Consider the following 18,341-nt stretch of genomic DNA (forward strand, 5'->3'; position numbering starts at 1 on the left):
AGACCCACATTCTCACCTTGTGTGTCCACACACTACATTCGTAGTGTCCCACCCAAACACACTCATTACTCGTGGAAGATATTCTTACCAAGTCCCGTAAGAGTTCGGGGAATATGTGTGCATCCGCACAGAAGAAGGTCATAGCCGGTATTGCCAGAACTATATACTTACATGGATATGATGCCTGTTCTTTCGGATATGTCCGAAATGTGGGTCGCGCGGGAGGCGTGCGCGAGATAGTCCCTGCAGTCGCTCTATCCTTTGAGCCTCGGTGGCTCAGCTGGATAGAGCGTCTGCCATGTAAGCAGGAGATCCCGGGTTAGAGTCCCGGTCGGGGCACACATTTTCACCTATCCCCGTTGATAAATATCAACGCCCGTCAGCAGCTGAAGGTATTAATTTCATTCTAATTCCGTTTTAAGTATGGTTCAGTTTCGTTACTGATGAATTGCCTTCTTCGGGACACGCACAAACGAACAGCTCTACACAATAGTATGAAAACAAAGTGTACGTCGTAGCCAGATACACTGCAATGAGTTACTAAGCGAGATGGCGCAGTGATTAAGACACTGGACTCACATAGAGGTGGAGCGGCATTCAGGTCCCCGCATTTACATGCTAATTTAGATTTTCCGTGATTTCCGTAAGTCATTGAAGATGAATATTTAAACGGTTTCATTTAAAAGACACTGCCTATTTCCTTCCCTATACTTTATCTGTCGTGTGTATTTACTCGTTGTCGCCGTGATGTTAAACGCCAATATTCGGTTCGTTTTAAGGATTCCGTACCTCAGTCGGTAAAAACGGAACGCTCATAGGATCGCTTGGTTGTCTGACTGTTAGATCCCCTTTATTCTCAGGAACGCTTAGAGGTATCAAGTTGAAATTTGTGTCACATACAAAGATCTATGGTTCCTTCCCGCTATCAAAGATTTAAGCTTCTAAGTCAATGCATTCAAAAGATACGGCCGTTTATGTCATATATTTCAACACTCGCAACTTCATTCATCAGAATCTATAGCGCACTTCCTGTTGACTTAAACTCATGAAATTAGACAAGAAACCAGGTTTCACAGTACGAGTGGAGCAAAAATGTCAAAATTACAATTGTGAATTGTAATTATATCACATGAAAATAAACTCTTTGCCATTCCGTCAGTCCATCTGTCTGTCTGTCCGTCCGTTAACAGTCCCTTTTTCCAGGAAGTTGACATTTATGTCAAATACTAAAGTCTACGGTCCCTTAGCGGTGTAAAACATTTAAACTTCTCAGTCAATGCAATCAGAAGATACGGCCACAAACTTCACATACGTTGCCACGCGCAAACTCACTCATCAAAACCTACAGATAAGCTGTCTACATACATGTTGAGGCTGGTGGCCTAGCCGTAAAGTGCGTGCCTCGAAACCGAGAGATTGCAGCCTCGAATCTCCTTGGGACCAAGGATTTTCCAGTCTTCGTTTTAACCTAGCCTTCGCCTCTTAACGTTTTGAGGAGTCGCCACAAACTACATGTGGTTCGTATTGCACGTTTAACTTTAGGTCTCCTTTCCCCGGTTGTATAACTGGGTTACGTTAGGATACGCGATTCACCCAAGTGGCGTCGAATGGAAAGACTTGCACCAGGCCATTGAGCCACGCGAAATAATTATTGCTATCAATATCCGTATACGTTTGCACCCGACTGGCGGAGCGCCAGTCCTACTTACAGTTGTCCAGTTTTTTAAACGAGTCGGCTTCCTCATTGCTAGGTGCAAATATCCTTAAAGCCCGTTTTGACTCTTTCCTGAGCAGTGTTATTAGGGTATTTTTGCGAAAACCACTGTTCGTCATTGGTAGCTGAAGATACACACACAATAAAGCTACTGCTGACATCCACAGTACCATATTACAACATTTAGGGACTAATAGGTGAAATTTATTTTTTGTCGTTGTGTTATGGGGATCAGGTAGACCTAGCCCCAATATTTCCATTACCATACAATTATTGATGTTTTACTTACACTAAAATGGCATGTATATCTATACGATAAAAATATAAACGTGTTCTGCGGGGATTTTGCGAGATGAACAACTGATCACGTCTTCACCAATTTCTCCAGTGAACAGTATCGCAACTAAGAGATAAGAGCTTAAGAGCTTTTTTTGAGGACACGAAGTGAAAAGTATGAAAGTATCTTGGTTACTCGAAGAGTTGATTTGTTTATGGAAACGTTCGTAGCAAAACCAGAGGCCCGTAGTTTCCGGTGAATGCTGCCAGGCGCTGTTGAGGCTTTCTCCCAGCAGGTGAGCACATCGGCATGACACAGCGCGAAGTGTTAGCTTCTGGACTTGCATTCCACGGGCCGTTCCGGGTTTTATTAAACCCCGATATAATGGATTAGTCGCAGCAAACATCCCGGCGTCGGTTCACAACACGCTGTATACTAAAGTACGAAGCGAAGTAAAAACTTGTGCAACAGCAATGAGTTTACCACGCAAGAGGAGATTTTCAGTGCGTACGGACGTCCACAGAACTCGAACATTGGGACCTATAGCGAAACCAGTTGCGACGACAGTTACGCTGTGCAATCTGAGTTTTTAAGCGTTCTGGAGATTTTCAGAATCAGATTGAAGCTATGTTTCTTGACATCGAAAAATCTTCGATACTTAAAGTTGCAGGAATGCAACCGGATGGCGTCGACACCTTGCCACAATATTTCGGCTGACAACCATACTGCCATCTTCGCGTGAGCGTTTTACACTGGAGTGCCCTGATACACGCAGCGTGAGCCACATGCGACGAGGGAAGTCTCTCTACCGAGTTGCAGCATCTGCGCAAAACCTCCGGATACTCGGAGATACATATAACACGCGCTCTCCATCCGAACAAGAAGAAGAAAGAAAACAATCGAGAAGAAGAAACCAAACGCTTGGCATTCCTCCACTACGCAGAGCCGCCCACAGCCAACATTGTCAGGACGGTGGAGAACCACCGGGTAAAAACTATTTTCAGCTCAACGGTTAACATCACGAATATGTTGGGTTAGTCAGACAACTAGGGCTGCGGGCAGCTGGCGTCTACAACATCAGTTGCGAGTGTGGTATGCAGTACATCGACCAGACGCAGAGCTGCATCTCGTAGCGCCTCTTAGAACGTGTGAGGAGCGTTCGCCTCGGACAAACCGAGAAGTCTGTAGTGGCAAAGCACGGCATCCACAGTGTTCCTGAACAAAGGTGCTGTGCCGCACCAACGGTTTCTGGGATTCGACCTTCAAAGTAGCTTTGGAAATGAGAGTACACGGCGATCTTACTGGCTTATGTGGCGCCAGCAAAAATACGCCAGGAAGGCTGTGATGCGAAAGCAGTAGAGGCAGAGGGCTGAGGACTCGACGCCAGGACACATCCCGCTCCACCGAGGCTCCCTCGCCGCCAGCAGCAACACATCTTTTGCCATTTGGCCGTCCGTTGGGCCCTGGCCTGGTACAAGTCTTTCGAGTTGACCCCACTTGCGTGTCGATGCGGATGAAATGATGATGATAAGAACAACACAACAACCCGTCCCTGAGCGGAGAAAAATCTCCGACCCAGCCGGGTATCGAACCCGGACCGTTAGGTATGACATTCTGTCGCGCCGAGCATTCAGCTACCAGGGATGGACGCAGTGAGCGATACGATCTATATAAATAACCTGGCTGATAATGTTCTGTTTCTGTTCACAGGCAACGCATTGGTGTACAGGGACGTGACACTGTTTAAAATTTGTTACTAACTGCAGAGCGACTTGCGGAAATCAGCGTCTGGAACAAACATTGGCAGCTATCGCTTGACGTAAATAAATGTAATGTAATGCGTGGAAATGGATGAAATTGTCCTACGTGGTTAGTCTCCTCGATTGGCATTCAGTCACTGCAATCAGCTGCAAATCTGCCTTGCGGAGGTAGATCTTGGACTCAGATTTATTGGAGGAATCTACGGAAGTCTAGCTCACACACGAACGCATCAATTACAAGACCGTCATTCGACAAATTCTTGAGTACTGTGCGTCAGTCTGGAACTCTTACGAAGTTGGATTAACGGATGACGTATAAAATGCTTAAAGAATAGCTGCACGACTCGTCACATGTTTATTAAGCCGTCTTGAGAGCATAACGAATGTACTCAACAAATTACAGTACGAGACGTTGCAAGTTTGTGATAATCATCGCAGAGCGACTTCCTCACAAAGTTCCTGGAGTCCACGATCCAAAATAAATCCAGAAACGCACTCTTTTTTAAAACATACATCTCACATAAACATCATGGTGCTAAAATTAGAGAAATTCGAGCCTCCGTGGAGTGTTACCGCCAGCCCTTCTCGTTTTAAAATTGGTGACTCTCCACGCTCAGGAAGACCTCCGAGGTTTGATGAAAATCGTTTCAACACATTAATCCACAACGATCCACGTCAGTGTAATGGAGAACTGGCAGACGTGATGAACTGTGATCATTCCGCCGACGTGCGACATTTTTATGCAATGCGGAAGGTTGAAAAACAGGGGGTTTGAGTACCGCATGCTCTTAGTCAAAATCACAAAAATCAGCACGTGGCCACATGTGCATGGAATGGTTGAGCCAGAACAAAGCAGAACTTCTCGTACAAAACCTGCGCGCACCCACAAAAGATAATGTTGTGCATCTAGCGGAACAGCGACGGTGTGGAGTACTACGAATTGCTTCTCCAAGGTGTAACCATCACTACCGGAATTTATTGACATCAACTGAACGTCTTGCAAACGCAGTCCAAGAACAACGGCCAGGAAGACCGCGTGAAGTGATGCTACTCCACAGTAACGCCCACACGCATTCTGCTAGACTGACAAAATACACTGTACAGGAGTTGGATTGGGAAGCCATTCCGCACCCACCTTATTCACCTGATCTTGCGCCCTCAGGTTTTCATCTTTTCCGCTTTCTATGGAAGACATTTCAAGGACCCTCCTTTCCAGATGAAAATGCGCTCCGAAAATGGTTCGACGAGTTTGTCGCCACAAAACCAAGTGATTTCTTCAGTGGTGGAATCGAAAAGTTACCCCAGAGTTGGTAGACAGTTGTAGACAGTGAAGGATAACATATTATTGATGACTAAGGACTCTGTTATGTGCGTCAAAATGGTTCAAATGGCTCTGAGCACTATGGGACTCAACTGTTGAGGTCATAAGTCCCCTAGAACTTAGAACTAATTAAACCTAACTAACCTAAGGACATCACACACATCCATGGCAGGATTCGAACCTGCGACCGTAGCGGTTGCGCGGTTCCGGACTGTAGCGCCTAGAAGCGCTCGGCCACTCTGGCCGGCTTATGTGCGTCTGTTGTGTTTCTTAGATGGAAAAACTCTACGATCTTATGCACCAACCCAATACATAAGAAAAAATAGCTTTGTAAAAGAAACACCACTGTGTGTATGTCATCAGAAACAAATAGCTTTGCAAACAACAACGCAATAGGAAAAATGTTAATAAGTAACAAAATTTATTGTAAAAATTGTATTGCAAAAGAAATTGTTAATAATAAATCATTAGTTAATATGTTGTATCATTGTTCTTATTTCCGAACCCTTCCACTATAAAATTATTGTCAATAATAGTTTGTTTATAACATACCTGAACCTCCCCCACAATGCACAGACCTCGAATGGAGAGGCCTACACAACTGAAGTAGTTACAAAGGATGATTAGCGGGAGTGGGAGCTCGAATTTTATTGGTCCTATCACCTGACGTGCGGATTGCCTATCCCCCTTTCCCTTCGGTTCGTGTGAATCTTAGATAATTAATAACGTGTACTTTGCTCAGTTTTGCAAAACTTGCGATTACACATTTCCCAGCTGTGTGATAGACCGCAGGATTAGATGCCTGATTGTTGTTTGTAGGGCATATGACACATATTCATTGACTTTCGCATCTGAGAATGGCTACACAGTCGATACTGGTTTAAATAAGCACGGTTCTGTGGAATTATAAAGGCTAAGGAGAAATAATGTTCTCTTTCGTGAAAGATATAATATGAAATTAAGTACAGCGTCATGTTGGATCCTATGTCCGTAGCAGAATCATGACTGGTTGCCTAAAGCAGAAGACTGAGGTGTAAGGCTTGAGTAGTGAGCGTTCGCGATGCTGCAGCCAGGGAGCAATGCCGCGCTGCCTCGTCAGCGCTGCCCTTCTTGCGACCCTCCTAAGCAGCTTTGTTTGCTGTGTGTACGGGCCTTTGGTCACTTATTTAATAATAGCGCATAATGAAAGAGGAACACACACGCGTACGAAGGAGGGAGTAATTTACAATCATGCAAATTTTCGGACCATAATACCTCCGCTCCTCCCTGTTTGCTCTTACGTTTGCAGCTTAGAAACAGCCAGAATACCTGAACTGAATTTAGATGTGTCATAACGCTGCTACAGTGTACTATCGTCTGAAAACGCGCTAGCTTCTACTACATACGATCGTCCATATCAAGAATGTACATATACCACCCAACTCTCAACAGACAGATTTTCTGGCAGTATACGATCTTTCTTTTCGTAATGAATCTGATAAACTGATAACAAACAGTGCCTGACTGAATACAAGGTGCGTCTGAAAAGTTCGATTAATTAAAGGAAACAAGAGTTACAAACAAAATACCTTTACTGACCTTCAATGATGCGCCAGCAGTTACAACACGTTTCTGACATCGGTCGTAAAGCTCTAGGAAACGTCTTGTGGAATCGCTCGAAGCAACGTGCTCACTAGTTGTTGGACATCCGCAACTCCTGTGTGCTCAACTTTCTTGCTCAGTGCAAGGCGACTGTTCTTCAACACCCTCCTTATTCTCCAGATTTGGCGCCGGCAGTTTACTTTTTGTTTCCTCGCCTTAAATTAGCGCATGACCACGGTGCTTCGAGCGATTCCACAAGAAGAGTTTGCTGACAGTCTTCAACAGCTTTACAACCGATGTCAGACGTGTGTTGTAGCTACTGGTGATTACTTTGAAGGCCATTAAAGGTATTTTGTTTGTAAATTTTGTTTCATTTATTTTCTGGGTCAATTCACCGAACTTTTCAGACTCACCTTGTAATTTTCGAAATCAGTTTCCACACGTATCGACAGTACATCTCTTATATTTTCAAGCCGGCCGAAGTGGCCGAGCGAGTAAAGGCGCTACAGTCTGGAACCGCACGACCGCTACGGTCGCAGGTTCGAATCCTGCCTCGGGCATGGATGTGTGTAATGTCCTTAGGTTCGTTAGGTTTAAGTAGTTTTAAGTTCTAGAGGACTTATAACCACAGCAGTTGAGTCCCATAGTGCTCAGAGCAATTTGAACCATTTTCATTAAAACTTCTGTATTTGAAATGGTGCACTACTTTCGGATATATAAGAAATAACCACAAAACATTTAAAAATCTATTTTTCGTTGTTAAAGACGTTCGCCCAAAAACACACCACTGAAGTTTCAGGTTTCCCAACGCACTCGTATTTCGCTGATTACTGAGGTCTTGGCGCGACACGTGTGTAAAGAAAAATAGTGCATTCTTAGGTTCCTCAGAGAAAAGTTCAGTAGCCCTTCAGAGGAGCACGGCACTTTTTTGCTAAAGCTTCCCATTGCAATTCGTTGCTTATCTCCGTAACGCACTACCCCCAATACAGAAAGCTAGAAAGCTGTAACCAATCCCGCAGATATTGTCAGAGACGTTTCAGTAGTTCCACTCGTTAAACCGGCAAGGATGACCAGCGCGAATAATACATATTCCGTTACATCTGTCCGAGGTCCTGACAATAAAGCACAGGCTACAATCACTTTACCGTAAACATTACATCTAATACTGCATATCTTAATACGTTACACCACGATACTGGAACGACGTCAATGATTTATCGCTGAGTCTATAATCATAAAAACAGCGCATATTCGTCTCCATGTTATTTCCACGCTGAATTTACCACTGTTTAATCAGCTATCGGTCTACATCTGCATGTGAAAGGTGAATGAGGTTCTCCTACCGATGTCGTCTTATGCAACCCATAATTTTATATCTGGCCTTCAAAACGATGTCATTTTATGCAGCCCACAATTGTTATATCTGACCTTCAAAAACTACGTGCCAGATTTTCAGATTCTCATATTCTCACGATCGCTACGCAGCCACTATTAGTCCTACAGGAAAAAGAACAGGGCATTTCTGTAGGAACTTTCAGTTCGAAAGCCACACTAAATCCTTGTTTACATGTCGGTGCTTATATACCTACATTGGGGTAGCGCTGGCTTGCCTATAGCTGCAGCAACGCACTGAAACGGTAATTTTCTGATCGTCCCCTTACATACTCCGAAAGCCATTATACAGAGCTCCACGGAGGGCACTAGGGCCTGTATTGGTCATACACATTCCTAACTTGTTCGCCAACGGAGTGAGGGCAAAATGACTGTCTCCTTACTCATCCTAATCTCTCAAATTTTATTCTTACTATCACTACATGAAAAGTGCGATGGTGTCCTTACCGGTTGTCTAAATTTACGAACAAGGCTTTGCGAGAACTACGAAGCTATTCTTACAAAAATTCCTGTTTAAATTTATTTTCCTATGAGTTTAGTGATCTGTTACGGCCAAAACGTTTATTTATTTGCTTCTCTTTTCTTGTAACCTGGCTAATAAAGGTCGCATTTAACACAGTTACAACAAATTTATATTATTTAACAGATGGCTGAACTTCGGTATAACTACAAAAAAAGTTAAAAAAATCAAACAGCACTTGTACTCAAAAAGTAAATTATTTGGTCGGTTATAAGTTAATAATATAGAGACAGAAGTTAAGAATGTTATCATGAATAAGAACGTAAAATTCAATAATTTCATAACTTTAATGACCTAATGCAACTGCTGCTAAAAGATGAATATGTAAAAACTTATCACTATCTCCAATCAGCGCGTATCTGTATTCCTTCGGTGACTGCTGTGAAGCCTACATCTACATATACATCTACGGAGATACTCCGCAAGTCACCGTACGGTGCGTGGCGGAGAGTACCCTGTACAACTACTAGTCATTTCCTTTCCTGTTCCACTGATGACCACAGCTGTTAAGTCCCATAGTGCTCAGAGCCAGAGCCTTTCCTGTTCCACTCACAAATACGGTGAAGGAAAAACGACTCTCTATATGCCTCCAAATGAGCCCTAATTTCTCGTTTTTTAATTTTTGTGTTGCTTACGCTCAATATATGTTGGTGGCAGTAGAACCATTCGGCAGTCAGCTTCAGATGCCGCTTCTCTAAATTTTCTCAATTGTGTTTCTCGAAAAGAGCGTTGCCTTCCCTCCAGGGATTTCCATTTGAGTTCCCGAAACATTTCCGTAACACTTACGTGTTGTTCGAACCTACTGATAAGAAATGTAGCAGTCTGCCTCTGAATTGCTTCGATGTTCCCCTTCAATCCGACCTGGTATGGCTCCCAAACACTGGAGCAGCATTCAGGAATAGGTCGCGCGAGCCTCTTATATGCGGTCTCCTTTACAGATGAACCACACTTTCCTAAAATTCTCCCAGTACACCGAGGTCGACCATTCGCCTTCCGTACCGCAGTCTTCACATGTTCGCTCCATTTCATATCGCTTTGCAACGTTGCGGTCAAATATTTAAACGACGTGAATGTGTACGCTACTAATGCTGTATCCGAACAGTACTGGTTTGTTTTTCCTACTCATCCGAATTAACTTACATTTCCCCACATTTGGAGATAGCCGCCATTCATCATACCAACTAAACGTTTTGTCTAAGTCATCTTGCATCTTCCCACAGTCATTCAACTTCGACACTTTAGCGTACTCCTCAGCATAATCAGCAAACAACAGCAGATTGCTGCCTACCCCCTCCACCAAATCATTTACGTGCATAAAGAGCAACAGTGGTCATATTTCACTTGCACGGGGCACTCCTGAAGGTATCCTTGTCTCATATGAACACTCGCCGTCGAGTAAAACATACTGAGTTCTTTTCCTAAAGAAGTCTTCGAGCCACTCACATATCTGTGCAGTTATTCCATATGCTCGTACCTTCGTTAACTGCCTGCGATGGGCCACCGTGTCAAATGCTTTCCGGAAGTCTAGAATTACGTAATCTCCCTGTTGCCCTTGATCCATAGTTCGCATTATGTCATGCGAGAAAAGGGCAGCTGAGTTTCGCATGAGCGATGCCTTCTAAAACCATGCTGATTCGTGGACATAAGCTCCTCACTGTCAAGAAAATTTATTATATTCGAACTGAGAATATGGTCAAGGATTCTGCAGGAAACTGAAGTTAGGGATATTGGTCTCTAATTTTTCAGGTCCATTCTTTTACCTTTCTTAAATACTGGAGTCACTTGCGCTGTTCTCCAGTCGCTTGGGAATTCTTGCTAGGTGAGAGATTCGAGATGAATGCAAGCTAGGTAAGGGGCCAATGCCGTAGCGTACCCTTTGTGAAACCGAACTGGCATTCCATACGGGTCTGGTGACTTATTCCCATTTGCTTTCAAATCTTTCAGTTTTTTCTCTACGCCAGGGATAGTTATTACTATGTCGTCCATACGGGAGCCTGTTCGATGGTCAAATGACGATATGTTTGTACGATTCCTCTGTGTGATAGTTTTTTTGAACGCGAAATGAGAAACTTCGGCTTTCGTTTTGCTGTCTTCAACTGCCACACAAGACTGGCCAACCAAGGACGGAATGGAAGCCTTAGACCCGCTTACCGATTTTACATAGGACCAGAATTTTCTCGTGTTCTCTGCCAGATCTTTTGCTAAGGTATGACAGTGGTAGTTGTATGCTTCGCTCATACATCTTTTCACAGACGCACAAGTGCAACAGCCCCTGCTTCCCCATCATCTTCCGAATATCCTTATAAAACCATGACGGGTCTTTCCCATCCTTTATCTAGTAACTAGGAACAGAATTCTGCAGACCACGATTTATAATCTGCTTGAACTTTGAAACTTCCTGGCACATTAAAACTGTGTGCCGGACCGAGACTACAACTCGGGACCTTGGCCCTTTCCGCGGGCAAGTGCTCTACCAACTGAGCTACCCAAGCACAATTCACGACCCGTCCTCACAGTCCTACTTCCGCCAGTACCTCGTCTCGTACCTTCCAAACTTCACAGAAGCTCTCCTGTGAAACTTGCAGAACTAGCACTCCTGGAAGATAGAATATTGGGGAGACATGGCTTAGCCATTCTGGAAACATCCCCAGGCTGTGGCTGAGCCATGTCTCCCCAATATCCTTTCTTCCAGGTGTGCTAGTTGTGCAAGTTTCGCATGAGAGCTTCTGTGAAGTTTGGAGGCAGGAGACGAGGTACTGGCGCACGTATGGCTATGAGGACGATTCCTGAGCCGTGCTTGGGTAGTTCAGTTGGCAGAGCACTTGCCCGCTAAAAGCGAAGGTCCTGAGTTCGAGCCTCGGTCCTGCACACAGTTTTAATCTGCCAGTAAGTTTCGTATCAGCGCACACTCTGCTGCAGAGTGAAACTTTCATTCTGCTTGAACTTTGCCCCTAATCCCTCTACGTCCAGTCCGCAGCTCGTGGTCGTGCGGTAGCGTTCTCTCTTCCCACGCCCGGGTTCCCGGGTTCGATTCCCGGTGGGGTCAGGGATTTTCTCTGCCTCGTGATGACTGGGTGTTGTGTGATGTCCTTAGGTTAGTTAGGTTTAATTAGTTCTAAGTTCTAGGGGACTGATGACCATAGATGTTGAGTCCCATAGTGCTCAGAGCCATTTGAACCATGCCCGATTCTATACTGACATTGTCGAGAAGATCTCGCCTATTCGTAATTACAAGGTCTACGATAGCGTGTGGGCTATCGAGCTAGCTGTTCAAGACAGTTTTCAGGAAACGAGTACAAAAGTATCGCGTACGACTGTCTGTCCGTTCCCCCTGCAATGAATCGATAGAAATGCCAGTCTATACTCGGCAGGTTAAAGTCGCTTCCAACTAGTATTGCATGATCTGGGTATTTGCCCGTTATTGACCGTAGATTTTCTTTGAATGATTCTAGAACTGTCACATCAGAATCGGGCGACCCGTAAAAACATCCAACGGTTAACTTGGTTTCACCTGAACATATTATACTCGACCAGATGACTTCACTGTCACACTCATCTTCGACCTGGATAGAGGCAATATTTATATTTGTCAACTGCAATGAACTTTCTCCCTCCTATGGCCTCTAATCAGTCTTTTCGAAATATGTTCCATGACTCACTAAATATCTCAGAGCTTTTCACTTCGGGTTTCAGCCAGCTTTCAGTCCCAAAAATAATTTGAGCGCGAGAACGTCTCTGGATGGCAGTAAATTCGGGTCCTTTATTATGAATATTTCGACAAATGACTGATAAAATTTTGACAGTCGAAGCGTCTTTACTCTGAACGCGGTCTGACTCCCTTGATGCGTATCGACTGTCGAGTGTTCATAAGAGTACCTCAAACTACCGCCTAGTCTAAAAAAAAACCCTCATGTGCACTCTACAAGTACTCTGTTACCCGAGTAATTGCTACCTTCGTGTGGTGCACTCCTGAAGTATCAAAGGGTGTCCTATAAATCCCCACCCGATAACGCAAGTTTATTAACCAATTTCTGTAAAATAATTATAATCTTCCTAGTGTTAATGACGTTAAAACATGGACCATATACACGGAAGGGCCAAAAAACCTGGCACACCTGCCTAATATCGTGTAGGGCCCCCGCGAGCACGCACAAGTGCCGCAGCACGACGTGGGATGGACTCGATTAATGTCTGAAATGGTGCTGGAGGGAACTGACACCACGAATCCTGCAGGGCTGTCCATAAATCCGTAAGAGTGCGAGTGGGTGGAAATCTCTTCTGAACAGCATATTGTGAGGCATCCCAGATATGCTCCATAATGTTCATGTCTGGGGACTTTGGCGGCCAGCGGAAGTGTTTAAATTCAGAAGAGTGTTCCTGGAGCCACTCTGTAGCAATTCTGGACGTGTGGAGTGTCGTATTGTTCTGCTGGAATTGCCCAAGTCCGTCGGAATGCACAATGAACATGAATGGATGCAGGTGATCAGACAGGATACTTACTTACGTGTCACCTGTCAGAGTCGTATCGAGATGTGTCAGGGGTCCCATATCGCTCAAATGCACACACCCCACACTATTACAGAGCCTCCACAAGCTTGAACAGTCCCCTGCTGACATACAGCGTCACGGATTCCAGAGGTTGTCTCCATAATCGTACACGTCCATCCGTTCGATACTATTGAAACGAGACTCGTCCGACCATGCAACATGTTTCCAGTCATCAACAGTCCAATGTCGGTGTTGAGGGGCCAAGGCGAGGCGTAAAGCTTTGTGTCGTGCAGTTATCAAGGGTACACGAGTGGGTCTTCGACTCCGAAAGCCCATATCGATGATGTTACGTTGAATGTTTCGCGAACTGACACTTGTTCATAGCCCATTGAAATCTGCAGCAGTTTGCGGAAGGGTTGCACTTCTGTCACGTTGAACGATTCTTTTCAATCGTCTTGTAGCATCTTTTTCGGGCCGCAGCGATGTCGGAGATTTGATGTTTTACTGGGTTCCTGATATTCACGGCACACTCGTGAAATGGTCTTACGGCAAAATCCCCCCTTCATCGCTACCTCAGAAATGCATCGCTCGTGCGCTGACTATAACACCACGTTCACACTCGTTTAAATCATGATAACCTGCAATTGTAGCAACAGTAACCGATCTAACAAATGTGCCAGACACTTGATGTCTTATATAGGCATTGCCGACCGCAGCGCCGTATTCTGTCTGTTTACATATCTCTGTATTTGAATACGCGTGCATATACCAGTTTCTGTGGCGCTTCAGTGTAGTACTTGCCAAGTAAAAGTTTCTGTTTAGATGAAGAACACCTGTTTAAATGAAGAACAAGGAGAAACAGGCTTTATTACTCTTTTGAGAGACGTTACAAAGCTTAAAATAGGAGGACGAGTGTGTAATCGGAATCCCGGTTCGACGATGTTCACCTGCCGAGAGAGCAGGCGCCGGAAACGGCGACATCTGTCTGGAGGTAGGAGCAGACAGTAAAGCAGCTTCTACCGCCTCAGTAGATTCCTATCTGCAATCCCTGTACCCCTATTCTGTCACTGCCAGAAGGTTCTTCATACCATTGTTACTTCCTTTGTTATTCTATTTGCGAATGTAATGGGCGAAAAATAATTTATCTTCGCCTCTGCGGTTAATGGTTCTGAAACGAGATACAATAGCAAGACTTATATTAAAAATACACGAAAGGTATCGCTTTCAAGAAAAGTTAATTTTTACCGTGTCAGTTACATGATATAAATCACTGCTGACTAGTTCCGCTGATTTCTTGTCATTATTGTACGTATATAATCGAAACTAGTCATCATTTATGCCATGCAAGTGGGACTGTAGAAATAAACTTCTTTTTAAAAATATATATATGCATGGTAGCTCCCGCACGTAAATGACGTCCGCTCCAAAATATATTCCCTATACATCAATCAGGTGCGTGCCCCAACGTGCTCATATTCTGAAGACCAGGTAGATGAGCTCTGTGGAGAGTGATAGCAGATTCCGCTAAAAGGTAATAATACGGAATTTTTATGCAAAAGTAGAAGCCATTATTAGGAAATTTCGAATACGACACCAGAAATAAGAGAACTCATACGTCAGCAGAATTCACCGAGAAGATCAACATGGCTGACCTCAGTACAGTCTTCCGAAAGATCAATATAATCATTGCATGGTTTGTGACGGTGCTATACACACATCAATAAAAGTATTGCATCTCCGTGGTTCCGAGAGTTCCGGAACCTGTACAGAAAATTGGAATAGAGATCAACATAAACATCATTTCCGCCCTTTCTATTGCTCATGAAAACCACACATTGCATGTCGTAACACCGCAAAGCGAGACCTTCAGAGGTGGTGGTCCAGATTGCTGTACACACCGGTACCTCTAATACCCAGCAGCACGTCCTCTTGCATTGATGCATGGTTGTATTCCTCGTGGTATACTATCCACAAGTTCATCAAGGCACTGTTGGTCCAGATTGTCCCACTCCTCAACGGCGATTCGGAGTAGATCCCTCAGAGTGGTTGGTGAATCACGTCGTCCATAAACAGCCCCTTTCAATCTATCCCAGCCATGTTCGATAGGGTTCATGTCTGGTGAACATGCTGACCACTCTAGTCGAGCGATGTCGTTATGCTGAAGGAACACGAAAGCCTCGCCAATATGCTGTCGATATGGTTGCACTATTGGTCGGAGGATGGCATTCACGTATCGTAGAGCCGTTACGGCGTCTTCCGTGACCACCAGCGGCGTACGTGGGCCCCACATCATACTACCCCAAAACAGCAGGTCGCCTCCACTTTGCTGCACTCGCTGGACAGTGTGTCTAAGGTGTTCAGCCTGACCGGGTTGCCCCCAAACACGTCTCCGACGGTTGTCTGGTTGAAGGCATATGCGACATTCATCGGTGAAGAAAACGTGATGTCAATCTTGAACGGTCCATTGGGCATGTTGTTAGGCCCATCTGTACCGCACTGCATGGTGTCGTCGTTGGAAAGATGGACTTCGCCATGGACGTCGTTTGTGAAGTTACGCACCATGCAGCCTACTGCGCAGTTTTTGAGTCGTAACACGACGTCCTGTGGCTACACGAAAAGCATTATTCAACAATCTGTATGAGACATGTTAACGGCTGGTAATAGACTGGATGTGTGAATAAAGGAAGATATGTAGCTGAAAGCGGAGATGCGTCTGTTTTCGCCATATGCCACTTCTCTCATATTTGTCCTCTTAACAAGTTTGTAACTGCGACCGTTTTTTGTAGGCTTTTTCTTTCTTTTCATTTTTTGTAACGAGATTCTGGAGAATGATGCCAGCTCACTTGGCTGAATTCTTTATGTTCGCTAGTATTTTATGGGTAACGCCTACTTCCACATCTATACTTCACCAGCCACCTTGCTGTGTATGGCGGAGGGTACTCCTGGTACCAACAACTGATTCCCCTCCCTGTTCCAATAGAGAGTATTTGCATGTAAATCTCCGTATTAGCTCTAGTTTCTCGGATTTTCTCGTTGTAATTATTTGGCGAGACGTACATAGGAGGAAGCAATATGTTGCCAGACTTTTGACCGGAATGTAATCTCTCGAAATTTCAGTAGCATATCTCTCCGTGATGTACAACGTATTTCTTGTAATGTCTACTGTTGTAGTTTGTTGCAATGCCCATTTCTGCTGCTATAAATACAGTTGTGTTGACGTAAGTTTAAACATTCCCATAATTTTTATTGTTATGGATAATAACGACCTCCACCAACGCGTACGTGCTTATGTGAAAACATTCGGCAATATCGTTCGGCTTTCCACAGCTCAGATCCTAGTAAAAGACGTAAGAGTTCACGGAAATGTTATTCGCGACAAATTTGAAAAACATGGTTCATCGCAGGACTAACAGAAAAGTGAGTTTCTCGTGGTTGGCTACATAACATTATTTAATGTCGTTTTATTAATTAGCCCATGACCGGTTGGAGGCAGAGCCGCGCTAACTGCGGCCGGCCTGAAGTGGCGTTGGCGAAGCTCACCCACAGCTTTCTGCTCTCATACATTCTTTCTCAGTATCCCATACTGTTAACGAAGCACTCTGGTACACAACCCATGACTGGAGATTATGCAGAGTACCTGCAGTCTGGAGATACGTACTACTGGGCTCAGTTCGATGCAGTCACAACCTTCAAGTATTAAGGGCATTCGTCTGTAGGAACGACAATTAACTGAAAGAGATTTGCTTCAGTTGTGCTAATTATTTATTCAAACCACGAGGAGTTTCGGGATTTTAAAACCCAATCTTCGGGTCTATAAAACTGTAACATATAAAGGAAAGGAGGGAAGAAATATAATGCAACATACCTCTAAAAATCAGGTCAAAAACAAGGCGACTCTCTTATTGTATTTGCTAATGCATTAACAGGCGCTCGTACCAGTCACTGCAGTAGCTCCATATCGCTGCATCTTGGCTGAACTAGAAAAAAGAAGAGGGCCTGATAATCAGACTGACCTAAAAGTGTAACGTCCGGGCGGGTGGGCGAAGGAAACAGAAACTTAGAACGAACGCTGTGCTCACACTGTGTGCCGTCCGGCAGCCGACTGAGTGGAGGGCCACGCCGGAGATCTGCAGATAACAACAGAGATAAAAATTACTGTTTTTATCTTCGCTAATAACATCAGTTCCGCCGGCCGGAGTGGCCGTGCGGTTCTAGGCGCTACAGTCCGGAACCGAGCGACCGCAACGGTCGCAGGTTCGAATCCTGCTTCGGGCATGGATGTGTGTGATGTCCTTAGGTTAGTTAGGTTTTAATTAGTTCTAAGTCCTAGGTGACTAATGACCTCAGAAGTTAAGTCGCATAGTGCTCAGAGCCATTTGAACCAACATCTGTTTCCTTGTTTGTACACCGTTGGCGCCTCCAGATCTTTGCATGTTACTGTGTTATACGCCTGAGGATGGGATTTTAATATCCTAAAACCCGTCGTGGTTTAAACAAATAATTAGTACAACTGAAGCAGATCTCTCTAAATTAATTATCATGCTTCTTGGTTGCGGATGTCCTGCATAACAAATCTTGTGTATGTGGAGCGAGGTTATGTATGACGATTACGCGAATCTTGTAGTGGAGAAAGTAAATGACAGACTGAGATTAATTAGAAGAACACAGATGAAGTGTAATTTAGCATGGAGGAGGTTGGAGAGAGACAAAGAAGTACTGGAAAATCTCCAGTTCTAGCCACAAAATTAAATATGTTTCACATCACATGAAAACTTGCTCTTAAAATTTTAAGAGCGTACGTTTGAAGATGAATCACGTACTATATCTACATACATACTCCGGAAGCCACTGTTCATTCGGTGTCGGAAGGTACTTCGTGTCGTTGTTGTTGTTGTGGTCTTCAGCCCAAAGACTGTTCTGATGCGACTCTTCATGCTACTCTATCCTGTGCAAACCTCTCCATCTCGGAATAACTACTACAATCTTCAGCCATTTAAACCTGTTTACTGTATTCACCTCTTCGTCTCCCTCTAGAACTGTTAACCGCTTCTGCCCCTCTCCCTCCCCCTACACACACAATTCTCTCATATACTAAACTGATTTTTCCCTGATGTCTCAGGATGTTTCCTATCAACCAATCCCTACTATAGTCAAGTTATGCCATAAACTTGTGTTCTCCCCAGTTTGATTCAGTTCTTCTTCGTTAGTTAAGCGCTCTATCCGTCTAATCTTTAGCATTCTTCCGTAGCATCACATTTTAAAAACTTATATTTTCTTCTTGTTTGAAC

At 44.3% G+C, this 18,341-nt stretch overlaps 1 protein-coding gene and 1 non-coding gene across 3 annotated transcripts in view; one reads left to right on the top strand and one right to left on the bottom strand.

Annotated features, from left to right (window-relative positions):
* Positions 1 to 18,341, bottom strand: part of LOC126469901 (zinc finger protein rotund-like) — a 900,701-nt gene that overhangs the window by 608,980 nt on the left and 273,380 nt on the right. The window lies entirely within an intron of this gene.
* Trnat-ugu (transfer RNA threonine (anticodon UGU)) lies at positions 266 to 339 on the top strand. The gene has a single exon. It is a non-coding gene; the product is annotated as a tRNA-Thr (tRNA).

This window comes from Schistocerca serialis, chromosome 3 (assembly GCF_023864345.2).
Source record: "Schistocerca serialis cubense isolate TAMUIC-IGC-003099 chromosome 3, iqSchSeri2.2, whole genome shotgun sequence".
NCBI classification, from domain to species: Eukaryota; Metazoa; Arthropoda; class Insecta; order Orthoptera; family Acrididae; genus Schistocerca; species Schistocerca serialis.